The sequence below is a fragment of the Panthera uncia genome (genome assembly GCF_023721935.1).
Source record: "Panthera uncia isolate 11264 chromosome C1 unlocalized genomic scaffold, Puncia_PCG_1.0 HiC_scaffold_3, whole genome shotgun sequence".
Taxonomy (NCBI): domain Eukaryota; kingdom Metazoa; phylum Chordata; class Mammalia; order Carnivora; family Felidae; genus Panthera; species Panthera uncia.
The window spans coordinates 24,214,143-24,229,372 of NW_026057584.1; positions in this window are offsets into that span (position 1 = coordinate 24,214,143).

Below are 15,230 nucleotides of genomic sequence, written 5' to 3' on the forward strand. Positions count from 1 at the left end.
ATTTCACTTACGGAGGGAGGAATAGTGTCTTACAGAAGAATGTAGTGGGTACATTCTCAAAGACCCCTGGAGTTTTTGTTACTATCTCCTCCCCTAATGTACTCCTTGCCTTTCCTTTCTGGGCTTGGAGTTGTGATTTGCTTTTAACCAAGTGTGTTGACACTTAGCAGAACATCTGTAATTCCAGTGGTGGACGAGAGCTATTTGAACTGAGTGAGGAGTCCAGTAAAAAAGAAACCACAGAGGTCAGTTATTGCTAGGTTCAACAGCACTGATTAAAAAGTGGAAGTGGATGAATGGCTGAGGAACTAAGGACCACAACCCTATTAGAGAAAATATATATGGAATAATCCCAAATAAAATATACACATTTTTATTCCTTCCCCATACCCACAATCAATTTTGGTGATTGATCACTGTATTTTTTGTTTTTCATTAGAAACTTTTAAATGTTCATTCTAAATATAGCTTGGCCATGAGAAAAAGTCAGAATCATACTCTTTGTCCCCCATAGAATGCATTCTAAGGCTAAAACTTCATTTCCCAATAGATAGAAATTTTTCTCTTTTAACTTAATCTTTTTCTAATGATTTGCATTTTGTACATGGAAAGTAGGGATACATTTGTATATTTTCCAGAGGTTTTAGGATCATGAACAGGACATTGGATTTTAAGAGATTCTGTGTTTACTATCAAAAAAGAAAATTTAAAACAAAACAGCTTAAGCAAAGTAAATGAGAAAATAGAACCAATTAGTTGGCTATATTTGTCTTTATAGACACACACAAATACATCCACTGGAAAAACATATAAAGGTTTCCAGCATTACCTTATATTTACTTTTAAAAATAAATATTGGCCTTGCCCTTTTAGGAAATTTTTATAATTTTCTGCTTTGGCTGAGAATCTGTATGACCTTTGTACCACCTGTGTGCTGAGGAACGCCATAACATTGTTAACATTGATCTTTTTTTCTGCAAATGTTCCATCAAACTCCCTCTAAGGCTTTCTCTTCCTTGTGGGCAGAGTTAGTACAAGCTATTCTACCTGAAAATCCATACTTAGCTTGCTATCTGTAGCAATTAATAAATGATTTTGTTTATCAACCATTAGTCCCTATATCATTAATCAAAAAAGGTTAGATATTATGTTTGTTCTTCAATATGACAGAACAGATGATGAACGCACAAACAGAAAAAAAAAGAAAAGAAAGAAAAAAGAAAACAGAAAAAAATATTTTATGATATAAGAGAAACAATGTAGATTAGAGACCATTTCAAAATGACTCCTGGCCCTAGACTAAAAATAATTTCAACACAGTGTATAATATAACACACATAGAAGGAAATACAACAAATATCTTTTTAACATTTTTCCTGTCAGGCACTGTGTAAGGATTAAGAACCTTGGGTACTTTATCTTATTTCATTTTCAGCCAACCCACATTGACCAGCAGAGAAATTTATAGCTAAATTATCAGATAAGTAAGTATGTGTTTTATAACCTTTGATCTTCTCTCTTTGTGCTTCCTGCTTCTCTTGAGTGTCTCCATTCCAGGAAATCCAGTGTTTTGTCTACCTTTCCTTATCAAAAGCTTATGTCCATTTGGCATACATAGTTCAACTAGATTTCCCTTGAAGTCCTGGATGCATCTCTTTAACATAAATTTAAATCTATTATACATTAAGCAACCTGAAAGCATAGTCATGCAATCCCAGAAGGAAGTTGAGATCAGTGGGGAGCAAAATAAGAAATTTGCCTGCCAAACATCATAAGCTCCGTTGTTTCTAAATGGCTTAATTATTTACTTTCTTTTTTTTTTTTTTAATGTTTATTTGTTTTTGAGAGACAGAGAGAGAGTGCAAGCAGGGGAGGGGAAGAGAGAGAGAGGGTGACACGGAGTCCGAAGTAGGCTCCAGGCTCTGAGCTGTCAACACAGAACCAGAGGCTGGGCTCAAACTCAGGAGCCATGAGACCATGATCTGAGCTAAAGCCGGACACTTAACCAACTGAGTCACCCAGGCACCCTGCTTAATTATTTACTTTCAAATGTGCATTGCTCACTATATCAGTATATCAGACACATTTCTTTACTAGAGAATATGCTCTTTCAAGGCAGGAATAGTTCCTTTGCCTACACTGTAATGTATTGCTGAAAGTAGTGTCCCAATAAATATTGTAATTGTATGTTCACTAGTTGATGCATAATAAAAATAAATTCAAATTAATTTTAAAGTTATAAAGATAATAATTCTGGAACATGAGCTAATTACTTCTATTCTTCTTAATTGATGAGGATATTGAGTTGAATATGTTTATTAAACAGCTGTTCATTAAGCAGCTCCTTTACTGCAGATCTGTGCTAGGTACTAGAGATATACTGAGGTATTAGAGACACAGCAGTTTATATACCAGGGTACAAGACAGACATGCATCCTGGGTCTGGAATATAGCCCCATTTAAAACAGTGATTTGAAATAAGACAACACTGAAGAGTAGCCCACTGAAATAATCAACCAGATACATTATTTTAATGCTCAAACTTTCTAGTACTGGGGTACCTGGCTGGCTCAGTCGGTTGAGCATCTGACTCTTGATTTCAGCTCAGGTCATGATCTCAAAGTCATGAGATCAAGCCTCGTGGTGGGCTCTGTACTATCAGCACAGAGCCTGCTTAGGATTCTCTCTCTCTTTCTCTCTCTGCCCCCCCCCCAAATAAATAAACATTAAAAAAACATAAGGTGTACTAGTATCTCATTTTTTAAAATCTCTATACCTAAAGTATAGGTCTTGAACTTATGATCTCAGGATCAAGAGTCATATGCTCCCCTGACTGGGCCAGACAGGTACACGTGAAACTAATATTATACTCTATGTTAACTAACTAGAATTTAAATAAAAACCTTAAAAAAAGTTTACTAGGATATTTGACTTTTACTTTCTCTTCTTTTATTTCAATTTTTTAAATTGATGTGTGCATAAGACTTACAATTACTTTGTCTTTCTGAAATTGTTGATATGACTTTACTGTAGAGATTTAATATTACATTTGTACAGCAGGGTCTGTATGGCATTACAGATTCTGTTTAGATACTTGGAATCCTTTATCTGAACGTGCATTGTGGGTGTCTTTGAAATCAGTTTTATTGGTGAGGGGCATCTTAATTTTCAACATAAAGAACAGTCGCTCTGCCTTGTGCTAGTATTTTCTTCCACATAATGAACCTTTTAAGTAGAAAAGAAGATTATACTTGTTTATGTAACTCTTGTTTGTTTGTTTGTTTGTTTTTTCCTAAGTGTAACCTGTTGTCCCTTCTCCTTCAAACATCTATGGTCACAAACTGTAAGGAAAATAATGTACCAGAAAGTATTTTTAAACTATGAAATGTAGGTTTGCTGGCTATTATTCACTTCAAATTAGCCCTGCCCTAAGTCTGGACTAAGTGGGAAATATTGTGAAACATATGCACTGTACAATCACGTTTTTGTGAAATATTCATTCACACATTATGGAGAAAGTAATGAGCAAAAAAGAGAGAATATGAAACCAAGAGAAAGCAGTGATTTAACAGCCGTTATTCCTAGGTGGTCAAATTACTGTAGAAAATACTTTTATTTTACTCTTTATATTTTTCTATACTTTTTAATTTTTTGAACCAAAACAACGTAAAAAAAATGAGCCTCCAGACATTTCTGTCTTTGCAGTTTCTACAGACTCCAGTTGTTACACACATCCAGATAGGTGAACACCAGCATTATGTTAGAGGACAGATAGGAATGTTCCCCATGTTAAAAAAAAATGCCACCCAACTAATATTATGTATTTCTCTTTCTGTCAGTATTTTAAAATGCAAATGCTTTGGGCAAGGATCATTATGTCACAAATACCTTTTAATGGATCAGATTTTCAGATCATGTCTTTTTCAAAATGTAAAAATATTGATTGGAAATTTGTGTGAAATAAGGCATGTAAGTGCTTCTAGTTATTAATTAGCTGTAATCTTGGGCAAGATCCTAAAATTCTGTGCATGAGTTCCTTCCTGATATGTGTAAGATCAGTAAGTTTCTTTCAAAGCTCTAGATGTTAGTAATTCTGTGACCGTCCCAGAGTTTAACGTGTGATTCTTTTTCATGCTATTAGTTACCTATTTCTGGATCCACATTTATGGCATCCAGATCAGACTCCTTGGGGTGTGTAGCAGTTGAGGGAGAGACAGAAAAGAGGAAATGAAATTGAATTTTAGCGTACTGCTTGTAAGGAAGTTCACTTTTACTTTACAGCCACCCTGAGAAGCAGCATTATTTTCCTGTTTGAAAAAAGAAAACCGAGAGTCAGGAGATTATTAAATTATCAATGTTAGTATGACTAACAAATAAAATAGTTGAGTTGGGAATGGAACCCTGGTATACTTGTAGCTAAAGTCCCTGCCCTTTCTACCATACCAGGCTACCTCCTAACAAGAAATCATGGCATCTAGGACTGGGGCAGCAACCCATTTCCCAGCCAATTTTCTTTTCCTGCTGCTGGGCCTTGTGTCAGTGTCAGTTCTAAAATGACAGTCCACATTCCTGCAATTTCTGGGGATGCCTTGAGAGCTGACTGTATTGCCAGTAATTTTCAAAATACTCTTGCTTTGTCTTTCAACTCCTTTATATCTCTCAGAGAAATATCAAGACTGATGTCCAAAAAGTATAACCTTAGAGGTTGAGGATGATTAAGTGCTTGGATACTTTTAGGAGAAAAATAGAGTTCAGAATCAGGGTATTTTGGGATGAGGTACATAAAAGATTTCTTTCTTGAGAACCTTTTCCAATCTGACAAAGCAAAGTTGATAGTTTAATACCAGCTCAGTATGTGTATTGCTCTGCAAGCTGTTGATTTAGGCTTTTGTTTTGTGTGACTGCAAACAACAGGAACTACTACTGTAAGGAAAAGGAAAAGGACAAGGAAAAGGGAATTTATTGTAACGCTGTTTGTTTTGTGTGTGTGCATGTGTGTTGTGGTTGTTGTGGTATTGGGGTGAGAGGCTCATGGACTCAACAAGAAGCTGGAGGGCCAAGCTTCAGAACACCCAGGAATTATGGGAGCGCTAGAGCAATCAGTCACAAAAAGTGCAACAGCCTTTTAACAGAACCAGTCTACATCAGCATAGCTCCTAAAGAAATACCTCCAACAGTCCCCGTGTCCTTGCACCATTCACTCAAGACTCAAAGTCCCTAAGAGTATCCAGTGGGTCAAATCCTGTCAGCAGACAGAGAACAGATTAGTCACTTATCTTTTTTGCGTGTGAGACTGATTATACTTTTCAAGATTAGGCCCAATGAGGAATTCCAAAAAGGATGTCAAAGATCTAACTATGGGGTGTTGGGCAGATAAAAGAAAATTATATGTGGTTCCCTATAGGTAGGTTCACAAGGCAAATTGAATATGGACTCATTCTGAAGAAATGGTGTTAGTTTTATTTTATTTGTATAGAAACTAGCAACATTTTTTCTTATATGGTAGAAATTTTTCTATTTTTTAATGATATGAATAACTTCCCTCTTGTTTTTCTCTTGAATTAATTTCTTTTTAATTTTTTATTTTATTCTTTGCAAAATAGACTTTAAGAAAATGTCAAAGAGAACTTCAGAGCTGATTTTTCTTCAGATTGCAGTAGGTACAAATCTCTAGTACTTTATCTTGAAAATGCCTGAACCAAGTAAAGCACACTCAGATCTACATACAGGTAGATATAATTAGGTAGATGCAATTGACTTCAAACTGACTAGATTTTATTTTGCTTAAGTGGAACAGTGACATCTAGTGCCTGCAAAATCATGTCACTGGATCTAAAGGAAGATAAAAATAGACATGCCTTTAGGTTGATTGAAGATGAATGAAGGAAGGGTTATTTATTAGTTACATCTGCAGATTCCGATCTCTTACATTGGTCTGTTCTCCATTTTCGTGTGTATCACACTAGTGACCGCAGTCCTTCGTAGGTGTTCTCCTTAATTCTGGATTCACCACATACTAATATGTTTTTCTTCTCTTTACAGTGATTTATGAAATTCCTATATTGTATTTCTCACTTTTTTCTTACTAATCTTATTTCCTATTATTTCCCACAACACATGCTCAGTTTTGTCAGACTTGATTTCTTCACTTTTAAAAAAGAAATCAGGTTCTTTTTACTTCCACAACTTGATTTATATCCCCTTTGCCTGGAAGGTACTTCTCACTGTCTTTTGTCAAATTTTATTTATCTTTCAAGTTTCATTTTCTTGGCATGTCTTCCCTTTCTCTTGTCTTTCCAAACTACTTCTTATCTGAATTTCTGTAGCATTTAGAGTCTTTGTAACTCCTTGATGTTTAGTTATAATCTGTCTTGAGTTAATTACTATTTGTTTCTATTTATGGAATAGTTTGGTCTCATCGATTAGACTTTAAATTCCTTGAGTTCAGGGAATTCCTATACTTCTTCTAAACACCCTTTTCAAAATGTTTCAGCCTGTCATTCAATAATTGATAAAAAATTTTGATGGGTTTGTTGAAATTTTGATTTTCTGCAATCTTTGATATTTATTTTGGTAAACTTTAATAGGTTTGTTGTATTGGTTTTTGTATTGCAATGAACTGAGAGTTCCATGAGGTAAAAAAGAGCCATCTGACCTTGTTGTATACTTACTTAAAAATATCATTCAGATGAAGAGAAATTCTGATAATTTACTTAATATTTTATCTCATATTTATACAGGTAAATTGATATGTATATAACATTAGATCATAAATTTATTTTCCATAAAAGATACAATTGGATTATATTTTTGAAGATAATTAACATAATTCTTTAAAGATGAGGACACGCAGGCTTAGATCAATTGAATTTTATATATATGTATATACACACACACACACACACATACACGTACTGAGAGTATATTCAAGAAAAAGAAATAAGGCTACTTACAAAACTGTATGCAATATAAATATACATTTTTTAGCCATGAGATAATAATGAAATATTTTCTTTTTATTTTTTAACATTTATTCATTTTTGAGAGTGTTAGAGACAGACCATGAGTGGGGGAGGGGCAGAGAGAGAGGGAGCTGTCAGCACAGAGCCCGACGCGGGGCTTGAACTCACGGGCTGCGAGATCATGACCTGAGCTGAAGTCAGATGCTTAACCGACTGAGCCACCCAGGCGCCCCTGAAATATTTTCTATTTATGTATATTTTACAGATTAAAAATTATTACATCTGGTGATTCTTTAGATCTTTGTAATCACATTGTAAAGTAAATTATTTGTCCCTACTTAATACATTTTTATATACACTTACCAAAATATTTCTTGTGTCTGACACTTCATTAGAGGCTGGGATACAGAGATGAGTATCACTTGGCTCCCTAGCTTTGTGGGTTTTTCCATTGTGTCCAGAAGATAAACTGAAGCTGAAGAGGCAAGCCAAGATCATACAATAATAGCCAGAGATGCAGCAGGAGGACTGAAATTGGTCTAAAAATTCAGAATTATGTCCACATTATTTTGCTACCTTTGCTTAGACTTATTTTGGAAATGAGGTCTCTAAAGACAACACATACAAACTTATAAAGAAAGTACAGCTTCCATTCTTCAGGAAATGATTTTGCTACTTAATTTGCTAAAACAGAATAGCCACAGAAAATAACTTAGCTTTCTCATTTTTAAATTTAACCTAACATACCTGTGTTTATTGGGAGATGGGTTATTGTTTTCTAGAAGAAATAGAATTTGTAGTATAGTCAACACTCTTCTGGTTGTTAGGTAGAGATGTTTGTACTTTCTATGGTACCTCTTTTGTTCTTCCACACCACTGCCCCAGTTCCACGTTACTGTTCCTTCCCAAGGGTATCTATCTTGAAACAACAAAAAATAAGCATCTATTTTGGTATCTGCTACTGTTGTCTTTTCTTAGTTATTTCCTTTCATCACCCCTTGTTTGTATTATAGTCTTTGTATTGTACCACTCAATACTACTCAGTGTTTTATGCTCTGTGTACCTGGGCATCTACAACATCAAGACGCAGAGAAAAATTTATAAAAGTGGAGATTTGAAAGGGTACTATTTACTTTAAGGTAATAATCGCAACACTTTTGGATCTCTAAATTTAAACGTTTAGATGTTTGAAAGCTGCTACTTACTTCAAAGATGTGATTTCACAGTTTAAAAGTCCAGTAACTTTAATGAGAAAAAAATGAATGAGTTATGCAATCAAAATTATTTGCTATGATTAAAATGGAAGATTTTTCTTCTAGACCACTCACTGCTATTAGATTAGAATAGTATAATGTGAATTTCTGAACGCCAGATAGTGAATTTAACTAGTGTGGATATGAAGAAAATGCCTAATTCACCGTAAAGACAGAATCTGAGAAGTTCATGTGGCATGTTGAGAGATAAGATGCACTCTGGATATCTGTGCTGAGGTGAGTCAACTATCACAAAGCACGAGTCAGTTTTCTTTGAACCAGCATTGGCCGAGTAAGCAACTGAACTTATTGGTTGGTTTATTTGTGGGTTCATGTATAAGCAACCCTATTCCCACCATGTCAAAGCAAAAGTTGGCTGGTGTCTCAACTCTCATATGGAAATCAACATAACTAAACTCTCTGGGTAGAGAGGGCAAATTAATTCTTTCACCAACATTCAGCTACCTCTGGCAGCCATTTTATCCTTTTGATCCAGTCAAAATGACCTACTGGAACTATAATTCTTCATGGCTAAAATTTACTACTTGTAACACTTAACATCTGTCCTTAACATTTTCTAGATTTGTGTTCCTTGTGATACAAAATTTGAATGTTTGATTTACCCCTCTGTCTGCTGAGGTTGCCTAGCTCTCTTGGATGTAGTGGACACACAATAGACACAGATTAAAGTAAATGAAAAAGCAAGTGGGATTTCCCTATCCCAAATTAAACATTTTGAGTTGCACACCCCACAGAGGCAATAGGTACATAGCAAACAAACATGATGCCTTAGTCTTGGGTTTAGAGTATCTGAAAGGAGGAGGGAATTAGATTCTTCAGATTTAAAAGGAATTAGATGAGAGAATACAGATTTTTTTTGGTCTCATCCTCTCTCTGTTATATCTGAATAAGAGCACTACCCAAATATCTTGCAAGGTGGAGGATACTCAGAATATCAAAAATTTATTTTTATGTAACAAACATTAAGTGATGGTTATGAAAACACTCTACCTGGTACCATGCAATCAACAAAATGAAAAAGCTTAGATTTTAAAGCAGCACCCACATTTTCCCTATAGTATATTTATAGTATGTATGTATATACATATGTTTGTATACATAACATATGCATATTTAACAGAGAGAAAATATGTCTATATTTCTCTTTACCTGTATCAGGGCTAAAAGTTAGATATAAACAGTTACAAGGACAATGAAGAGAAAGTAATTCTCACCAAGGGATTATTTCATTAAGGGATTGATAGAAGTTCTCGCTCTTCTGAATTATATCTTTGATATAGTATAAACATTTGGCATCTATGTAATTTGAAATCTTACTTTTAGATGGAGAAATTTTTTTTTCAATATATGAATTTTATTGTCAAATTTGTTTCCATACAACACCCAGTGCTCATCCCAAAAGGTGCCCTCCTCAATGCCCATCACCCACCCTCCCCTCCCTCCCACCCCCCATCAACCCTCAGTTTGTTCTCAGTTTTTAAGAGTCTCTTATGCTTTGGCTCTCTCCCACTCTAACCTCTTTTTTTTTTTTTTTTTTTCCTTCCCCTCCCCCATGGGTTTCTGTTAAGTTTCTCAGGATCCACATAAGAGTGAAACCATATGGTATCTGTCTTTCTCTGTATGGCTTATTTCACTTAGCATAACACTCTCCAGTTCCATCCATGTTGCTACAAAGGGCCATATTTCATTCTTTCTCATTGTCACGTAGTACTTTGATGGGGAAATTTTTAAGAGGAAGGTGAAGAGGATTGGTAAGAGAAGTCAGTGAAGAGATGCCATACATGTTTTTAAAAAGTGATTATCTACCCTGGTGGCTACTATTGATTTAAATAGTTGAACACTTCTTGTAATACCTACTTTTTGCCAGGAAGTATTTTATTTATATATGTATATATATATATATATATATATATATATAGTATTTATATAAATATAAAGTATTATATATATATATACACACACATATACATGTACATATACATATACATGTATATATACATATGTACATATATATACATGTATATGTATATACACACACATACATATATATGTATATATGTATATGCTGGCCTGCTTTTCAAAATATGAATTTTCGTATGAACTTGTATTATGTTTGAAAAAAGAGCATGAGCAGCATGTTATGAACTTTGCATGTGTTTCTACATTCAAACTACCATCTCTGTCCCTTCCTTCCATTACCACTTCTGTCACCCTGGTTCACATTCTTATTGGTGTATTGGAACAGCGCCCTAACTCAGCAGTTTTCTTCAATGTGCATGTTGCTGCTAAATTCAGCTTTCTTCTGAGCATTTTTTTCTCAGCATTGTTTTAGTCATTTCATTTCATGCCTTTGTTGACAACCCCTCAAATGTCCCCACTTCCTACTCCATTGAGGATAAAATCCTAAGTGCTGCAAAGCTTTCCACATTCCAATCCCAAATCCCGTGCTGTTTCTTCTAATAGTATTTCCAAATAGAGTGCCTCTGCTGTGTTGGCCCACTGATGATCAGGTTCAGCCTGTAAATTTGTCTACACATTTATATTGTTTAAAAAATTGTAACATTGTAGGGGCGCCTGGGTGGCTCAGTCGGTTAAGCGTCCGACTTCGGCTCAGGTCATTATCTCGCGGTCCGTGAGTTCGAGCCCCGCGTCGGGCTCTGTGCTGACAGCTCAGAGCCTGGAGCCTGTTTCAGATTCTGTGTCTCCCTCTCTCTGACCCTCCCCCGTTCATGCTCTGTCTCTCTCTGTCTCAAATATAAACGTTAAAAAAAATTAAAAAAAAATTGTAACATTGTAGAAGAATATTACACATAAAAATCCAGATTTCCAGCCCTCATGTAAAATTAAATGATCAAACTTGAGTTTCGAGCCAATGTCATCCAAGGTCATGCTATTGGTGAATCCTGCACTCTGCTGAAGAGCAATGCTGTCTCTTCCTCCTTTGATCCCTTAGTGGCAACTTAGTATCTCTTGTGTGATATTAATCATGATAAATCTTTAGTTACTTGCTTATTTTACTACTGGATTGTAATTTTCTTTGTGAGTGGAGGGTATGTTATATTTCCCAGTGTCTCCCCTTATAGCACCATGAACACCAAATTTTTCTCATAGAAAGTGCTTTAAAAATACTTATTGAATACTAACATCTTTGGGCTCCCAGCAAACTTGGTTTACAATAATGATTGTTGAATATTTAATCTCATTCTATGTCCCATGTTTAGCAAAACTCAAGAACATCTGAACGTTAATGCCTTTCATTCCCTTTGCAGTTTGTGTTATAGATTGTGGACTTTGGAATGAGATAGAAGTTATTCTAATCACTGTCCTACTTCCTCTGAGCTCTAAAACAGTTCAACAGCTGCCACCTAGATGACGGATTATTTATGAAATTGTCATGGTCAAATGTGGTAATTGAATAAACATATTTGGGGGAATAAATAGAGAAAGTTTAAGAAGAACTTGTATTCATAGGAAAGATCTTCATGAGACATATATAATACGGAACACATGGAGTTTGCCAGCACTTAGTGTATTATTTGGCAAATAGTCAATGCCACAATAACCATTGAAACGATATAAAATATCATGATAAAAGTAAGTAGCTGCATGTTAAAAATAGATTTAGTATCTTAGAATATGAAAGCCTTTTTTATTTTAATGCATTTACTGTCTGTAGCATTTAATGCCTTAAACATCTCAGGCTCTTCCTTTCGCATACTTAAGCTTGTGAGTAAGGATTCTGAACAGGTAGTAACATACCCTAGTGCTTTGAGAGACAGAAGCTCTCTCTGAAGGGTCTCTAAGATCCCTCTCTCTAATGGCATGTTCCCCACCCCCTCCATTGCTTTCTTGTCATGTGACAGCAAATTTGGAAGTAACATACATGGGATGGCAGTTATAAGATATAACTATGTCCCTGCTTGGAAGGGGGCTGTTATAGAGCATCTCCAGCACTTCAGCAACTTTACTTGAGTAAGAAAGAAAACTTTCTTATATGTAAAACACTATGATTTCAGAATGCACTGTTAATTTTGCTCCATATAGGCTATTACAAATGAATGAGCCACTTTTTATTCTAAGGTAATGGCCATGACAGAGGTGTGGGAGTGGGAGATAGGTCAAGGTCAAGTGGAGGAGAATTAGGGAAGGAATATCAAAGTCAACACTACAAAATCACAAAGCCCAATCCTCTATTTTCTTCCCTGTTATAAATTTTCTTTCATTCAACTTCTAACCCTCACGAAATCTCTGAACCTTTAGACTTTAAGGTTTAAGCCTTAAACCTTTAATTTAAAAAAAAATTAAAATATTTTAAAGTATGTAAAGTAGAAAATGAAAGTGCTCAAGCATCCTTCTCAGCAAAATCAATCTTATTTGTTTGTAGAAGGAATCTATATTTGGAAAGTTTTAATATGTTCAAATAATACTATTTTCCCCAGTTCGACACTGTCTTTTTTACTCTGCAGATAAGGTCTTTTCCTATACAGAAGTCTTGAAGGTCTTTTTTTCCCCCAAGTCTGGCCTTCCTCTACTTTAGGGTTTCTCGCTTTCATGTCATAATTAGAAAAGTTGTTTCTTTTTTTTCATTCTTAAGATGGAATTCTATGTCTCATTCTATCACTTTGATTTTTATGTTTTTACCTTTTAATCTTTCTGGAATTTATTTTTTATTCTGAAATCCACAAGTAGGACTTTAACTAAGTCTTTTTTTCCATATGAGTATTCAATATCCTAATACCATATATTCAATGATTTGTGCTTTCTAAGTGATTTGAAATGTTGCCTTTATTTTACATACATGGGTCACTGCTCACTCACTGTCATGGGTCCTGACTCACTGCTATGCTTCATGGATATATTTTCCTATTCCTGTACTAATCTTACTTTGTTTTAATAAATTTATACTGAAGATGATGTGATATGTTAGAGCAAATTTCTTAATGCTCGCCATTATAATTTATTTATGTCTTCTTTATATCTTTCAACAATGCTTAAGTTTTTTTTTTATATAGAATCTTTCACATTGCTTATTTATTCCCAGGCTTCATTTATTGAGTGTATGCATGTCGGTTGATTGTTTCTAGACATCTTAACTTTCTTATTGCTTCATACAACTCTTCACTTGATTTTTGGAATTTCTGAATTTAAAAAATTTGCTGTGACAAACAATAATAATTTCATCCCAGTTTTTATAACACTTACCTTTCCTAATTCATTTTCTTTTCTAAGCACTTTGTTTAGAATCTCCAAAATAATGCTACAGGTTGTGTTACTACTTGCTATCTTTCTCATTCCTTTAACAGGAATGTACTTAGTACCATTACACTAATACTAATAGTAAATGTCATTATACAAATAAACATTAGTTTATAAACAATGCTTATTCTTATAGGAAGATTTATTATCAATAACATTAAGGCAATTTCATTCTATTCCTACTTTACTACAAGCCTTTAAAAAAATCAAGAGATGTTAAATTTTATACTGTTGTCTCAATAATTAAGAGGATGAAAGAAAATTCTAGATTAAAATGGATTGCCAGAAGAGATTTAACTTTTTAAAATTTCCTTTACTATGATTTTTTAAAATATTGTTTTACTACCCAGACAGCATTTGACTAATCCTGGTTTACCAAGTTACTGCACATAAATTCTCAGTATACTACACACTGATAGTTTACTCTTACCTGGATAAGCACAGCAGCTTTGCCTAAAAATAATTTGGGGGGTGGAAGATTTTCATTTTGGGCTCTGAAGACCCCCATCCCCACCTACTACCCTTCTTTCTATTGAAATGACCATATTTATTTCTTCTTTGTAACCAGTGGAATAGCTGTGTAACATTTATTATCTTTTTTTATAGTTTACTTGCTATGTGATTGAAGCATTAAGAACTTGAAAGTCTCATGGATCAGGCCCATCCTCATTAGCACATGAAAACAAGCACAACCAACTACTCAGGTACATAGTCTGTGTGTGTCCAGGTGTTAGAACGTCAATTCTGATACTTCTTGTTCCCTTGAAGTTAAAAATAAAACAAAGAAATTTTAATGGCTCACCTTTAGAAAAACATCTCTTTCACCTCACTTCCTAGATTTTTAAAGACTTCTATTAAACTGTTAGAGGCTGTTGGCGGGAGACATGTTTAATGGCCATTTCATAATCATAATATGTTTAATGGCCATTTCATAATCATAATATCTACACATTTCCAAATATATTTTTTCACATTGACAGTATGTTTCCAAACCCAAATTTAAGCACATATAGCTTTAGGAATGCCTGATGAATATCAACCCATTTAAGAATTTTGCTAATTATATCATGAATGCAGAGATTTTTATAGATTAAATAATGTACTTTTTTACCCACTGTTTCATAGGTGTTATGTATTCCAAGTAGATTTTTGTTTATAAGCCTAAGGCATCATAAATACTCAGTAAAAATATATTCTCTGGGATATGTGGGAATACAGAGCATATACATTGCTCAGGGACAAGAATTAGAGGTTTTTATTTTTTTTTATTTTTTTATTTATTTTTTTTTTAATTTTTTTTTCAACGTTTTTTATTTATTTTTGGGACAGAGAGAGACAGAGCATGAACAGGGGAGGGGCAGAGAGAGAGGGAGACACAGAATTGGAAACAGGCTCCAGGCTCCGAGCCATCAGCCCAGAGCCTGACGCGGGGCTCGAACTCACGGACCGCGAGATCGTGACCTGGCTGAAGTCGGACGCTTAACCGACTGCGCCACCCAGGCGCCCCAAGAATTAGAGGTTTTTAAGGATCAACAAAAGATTTTAGAGATTATCTCCATTCTTTCAGATTATAGATGACGATGGATGGTTTTACTGGTTGCTCTCTCAACAGGAATTGTGTTTCAATTGCCTTTTCTCATCCAAATGCTAATATCAATAATTGAAAGATGGCAAAGATTGTTGAACCCACATAACAGATTGTTATGCCACCTATGATTTACTAATGGTCAACATTTCT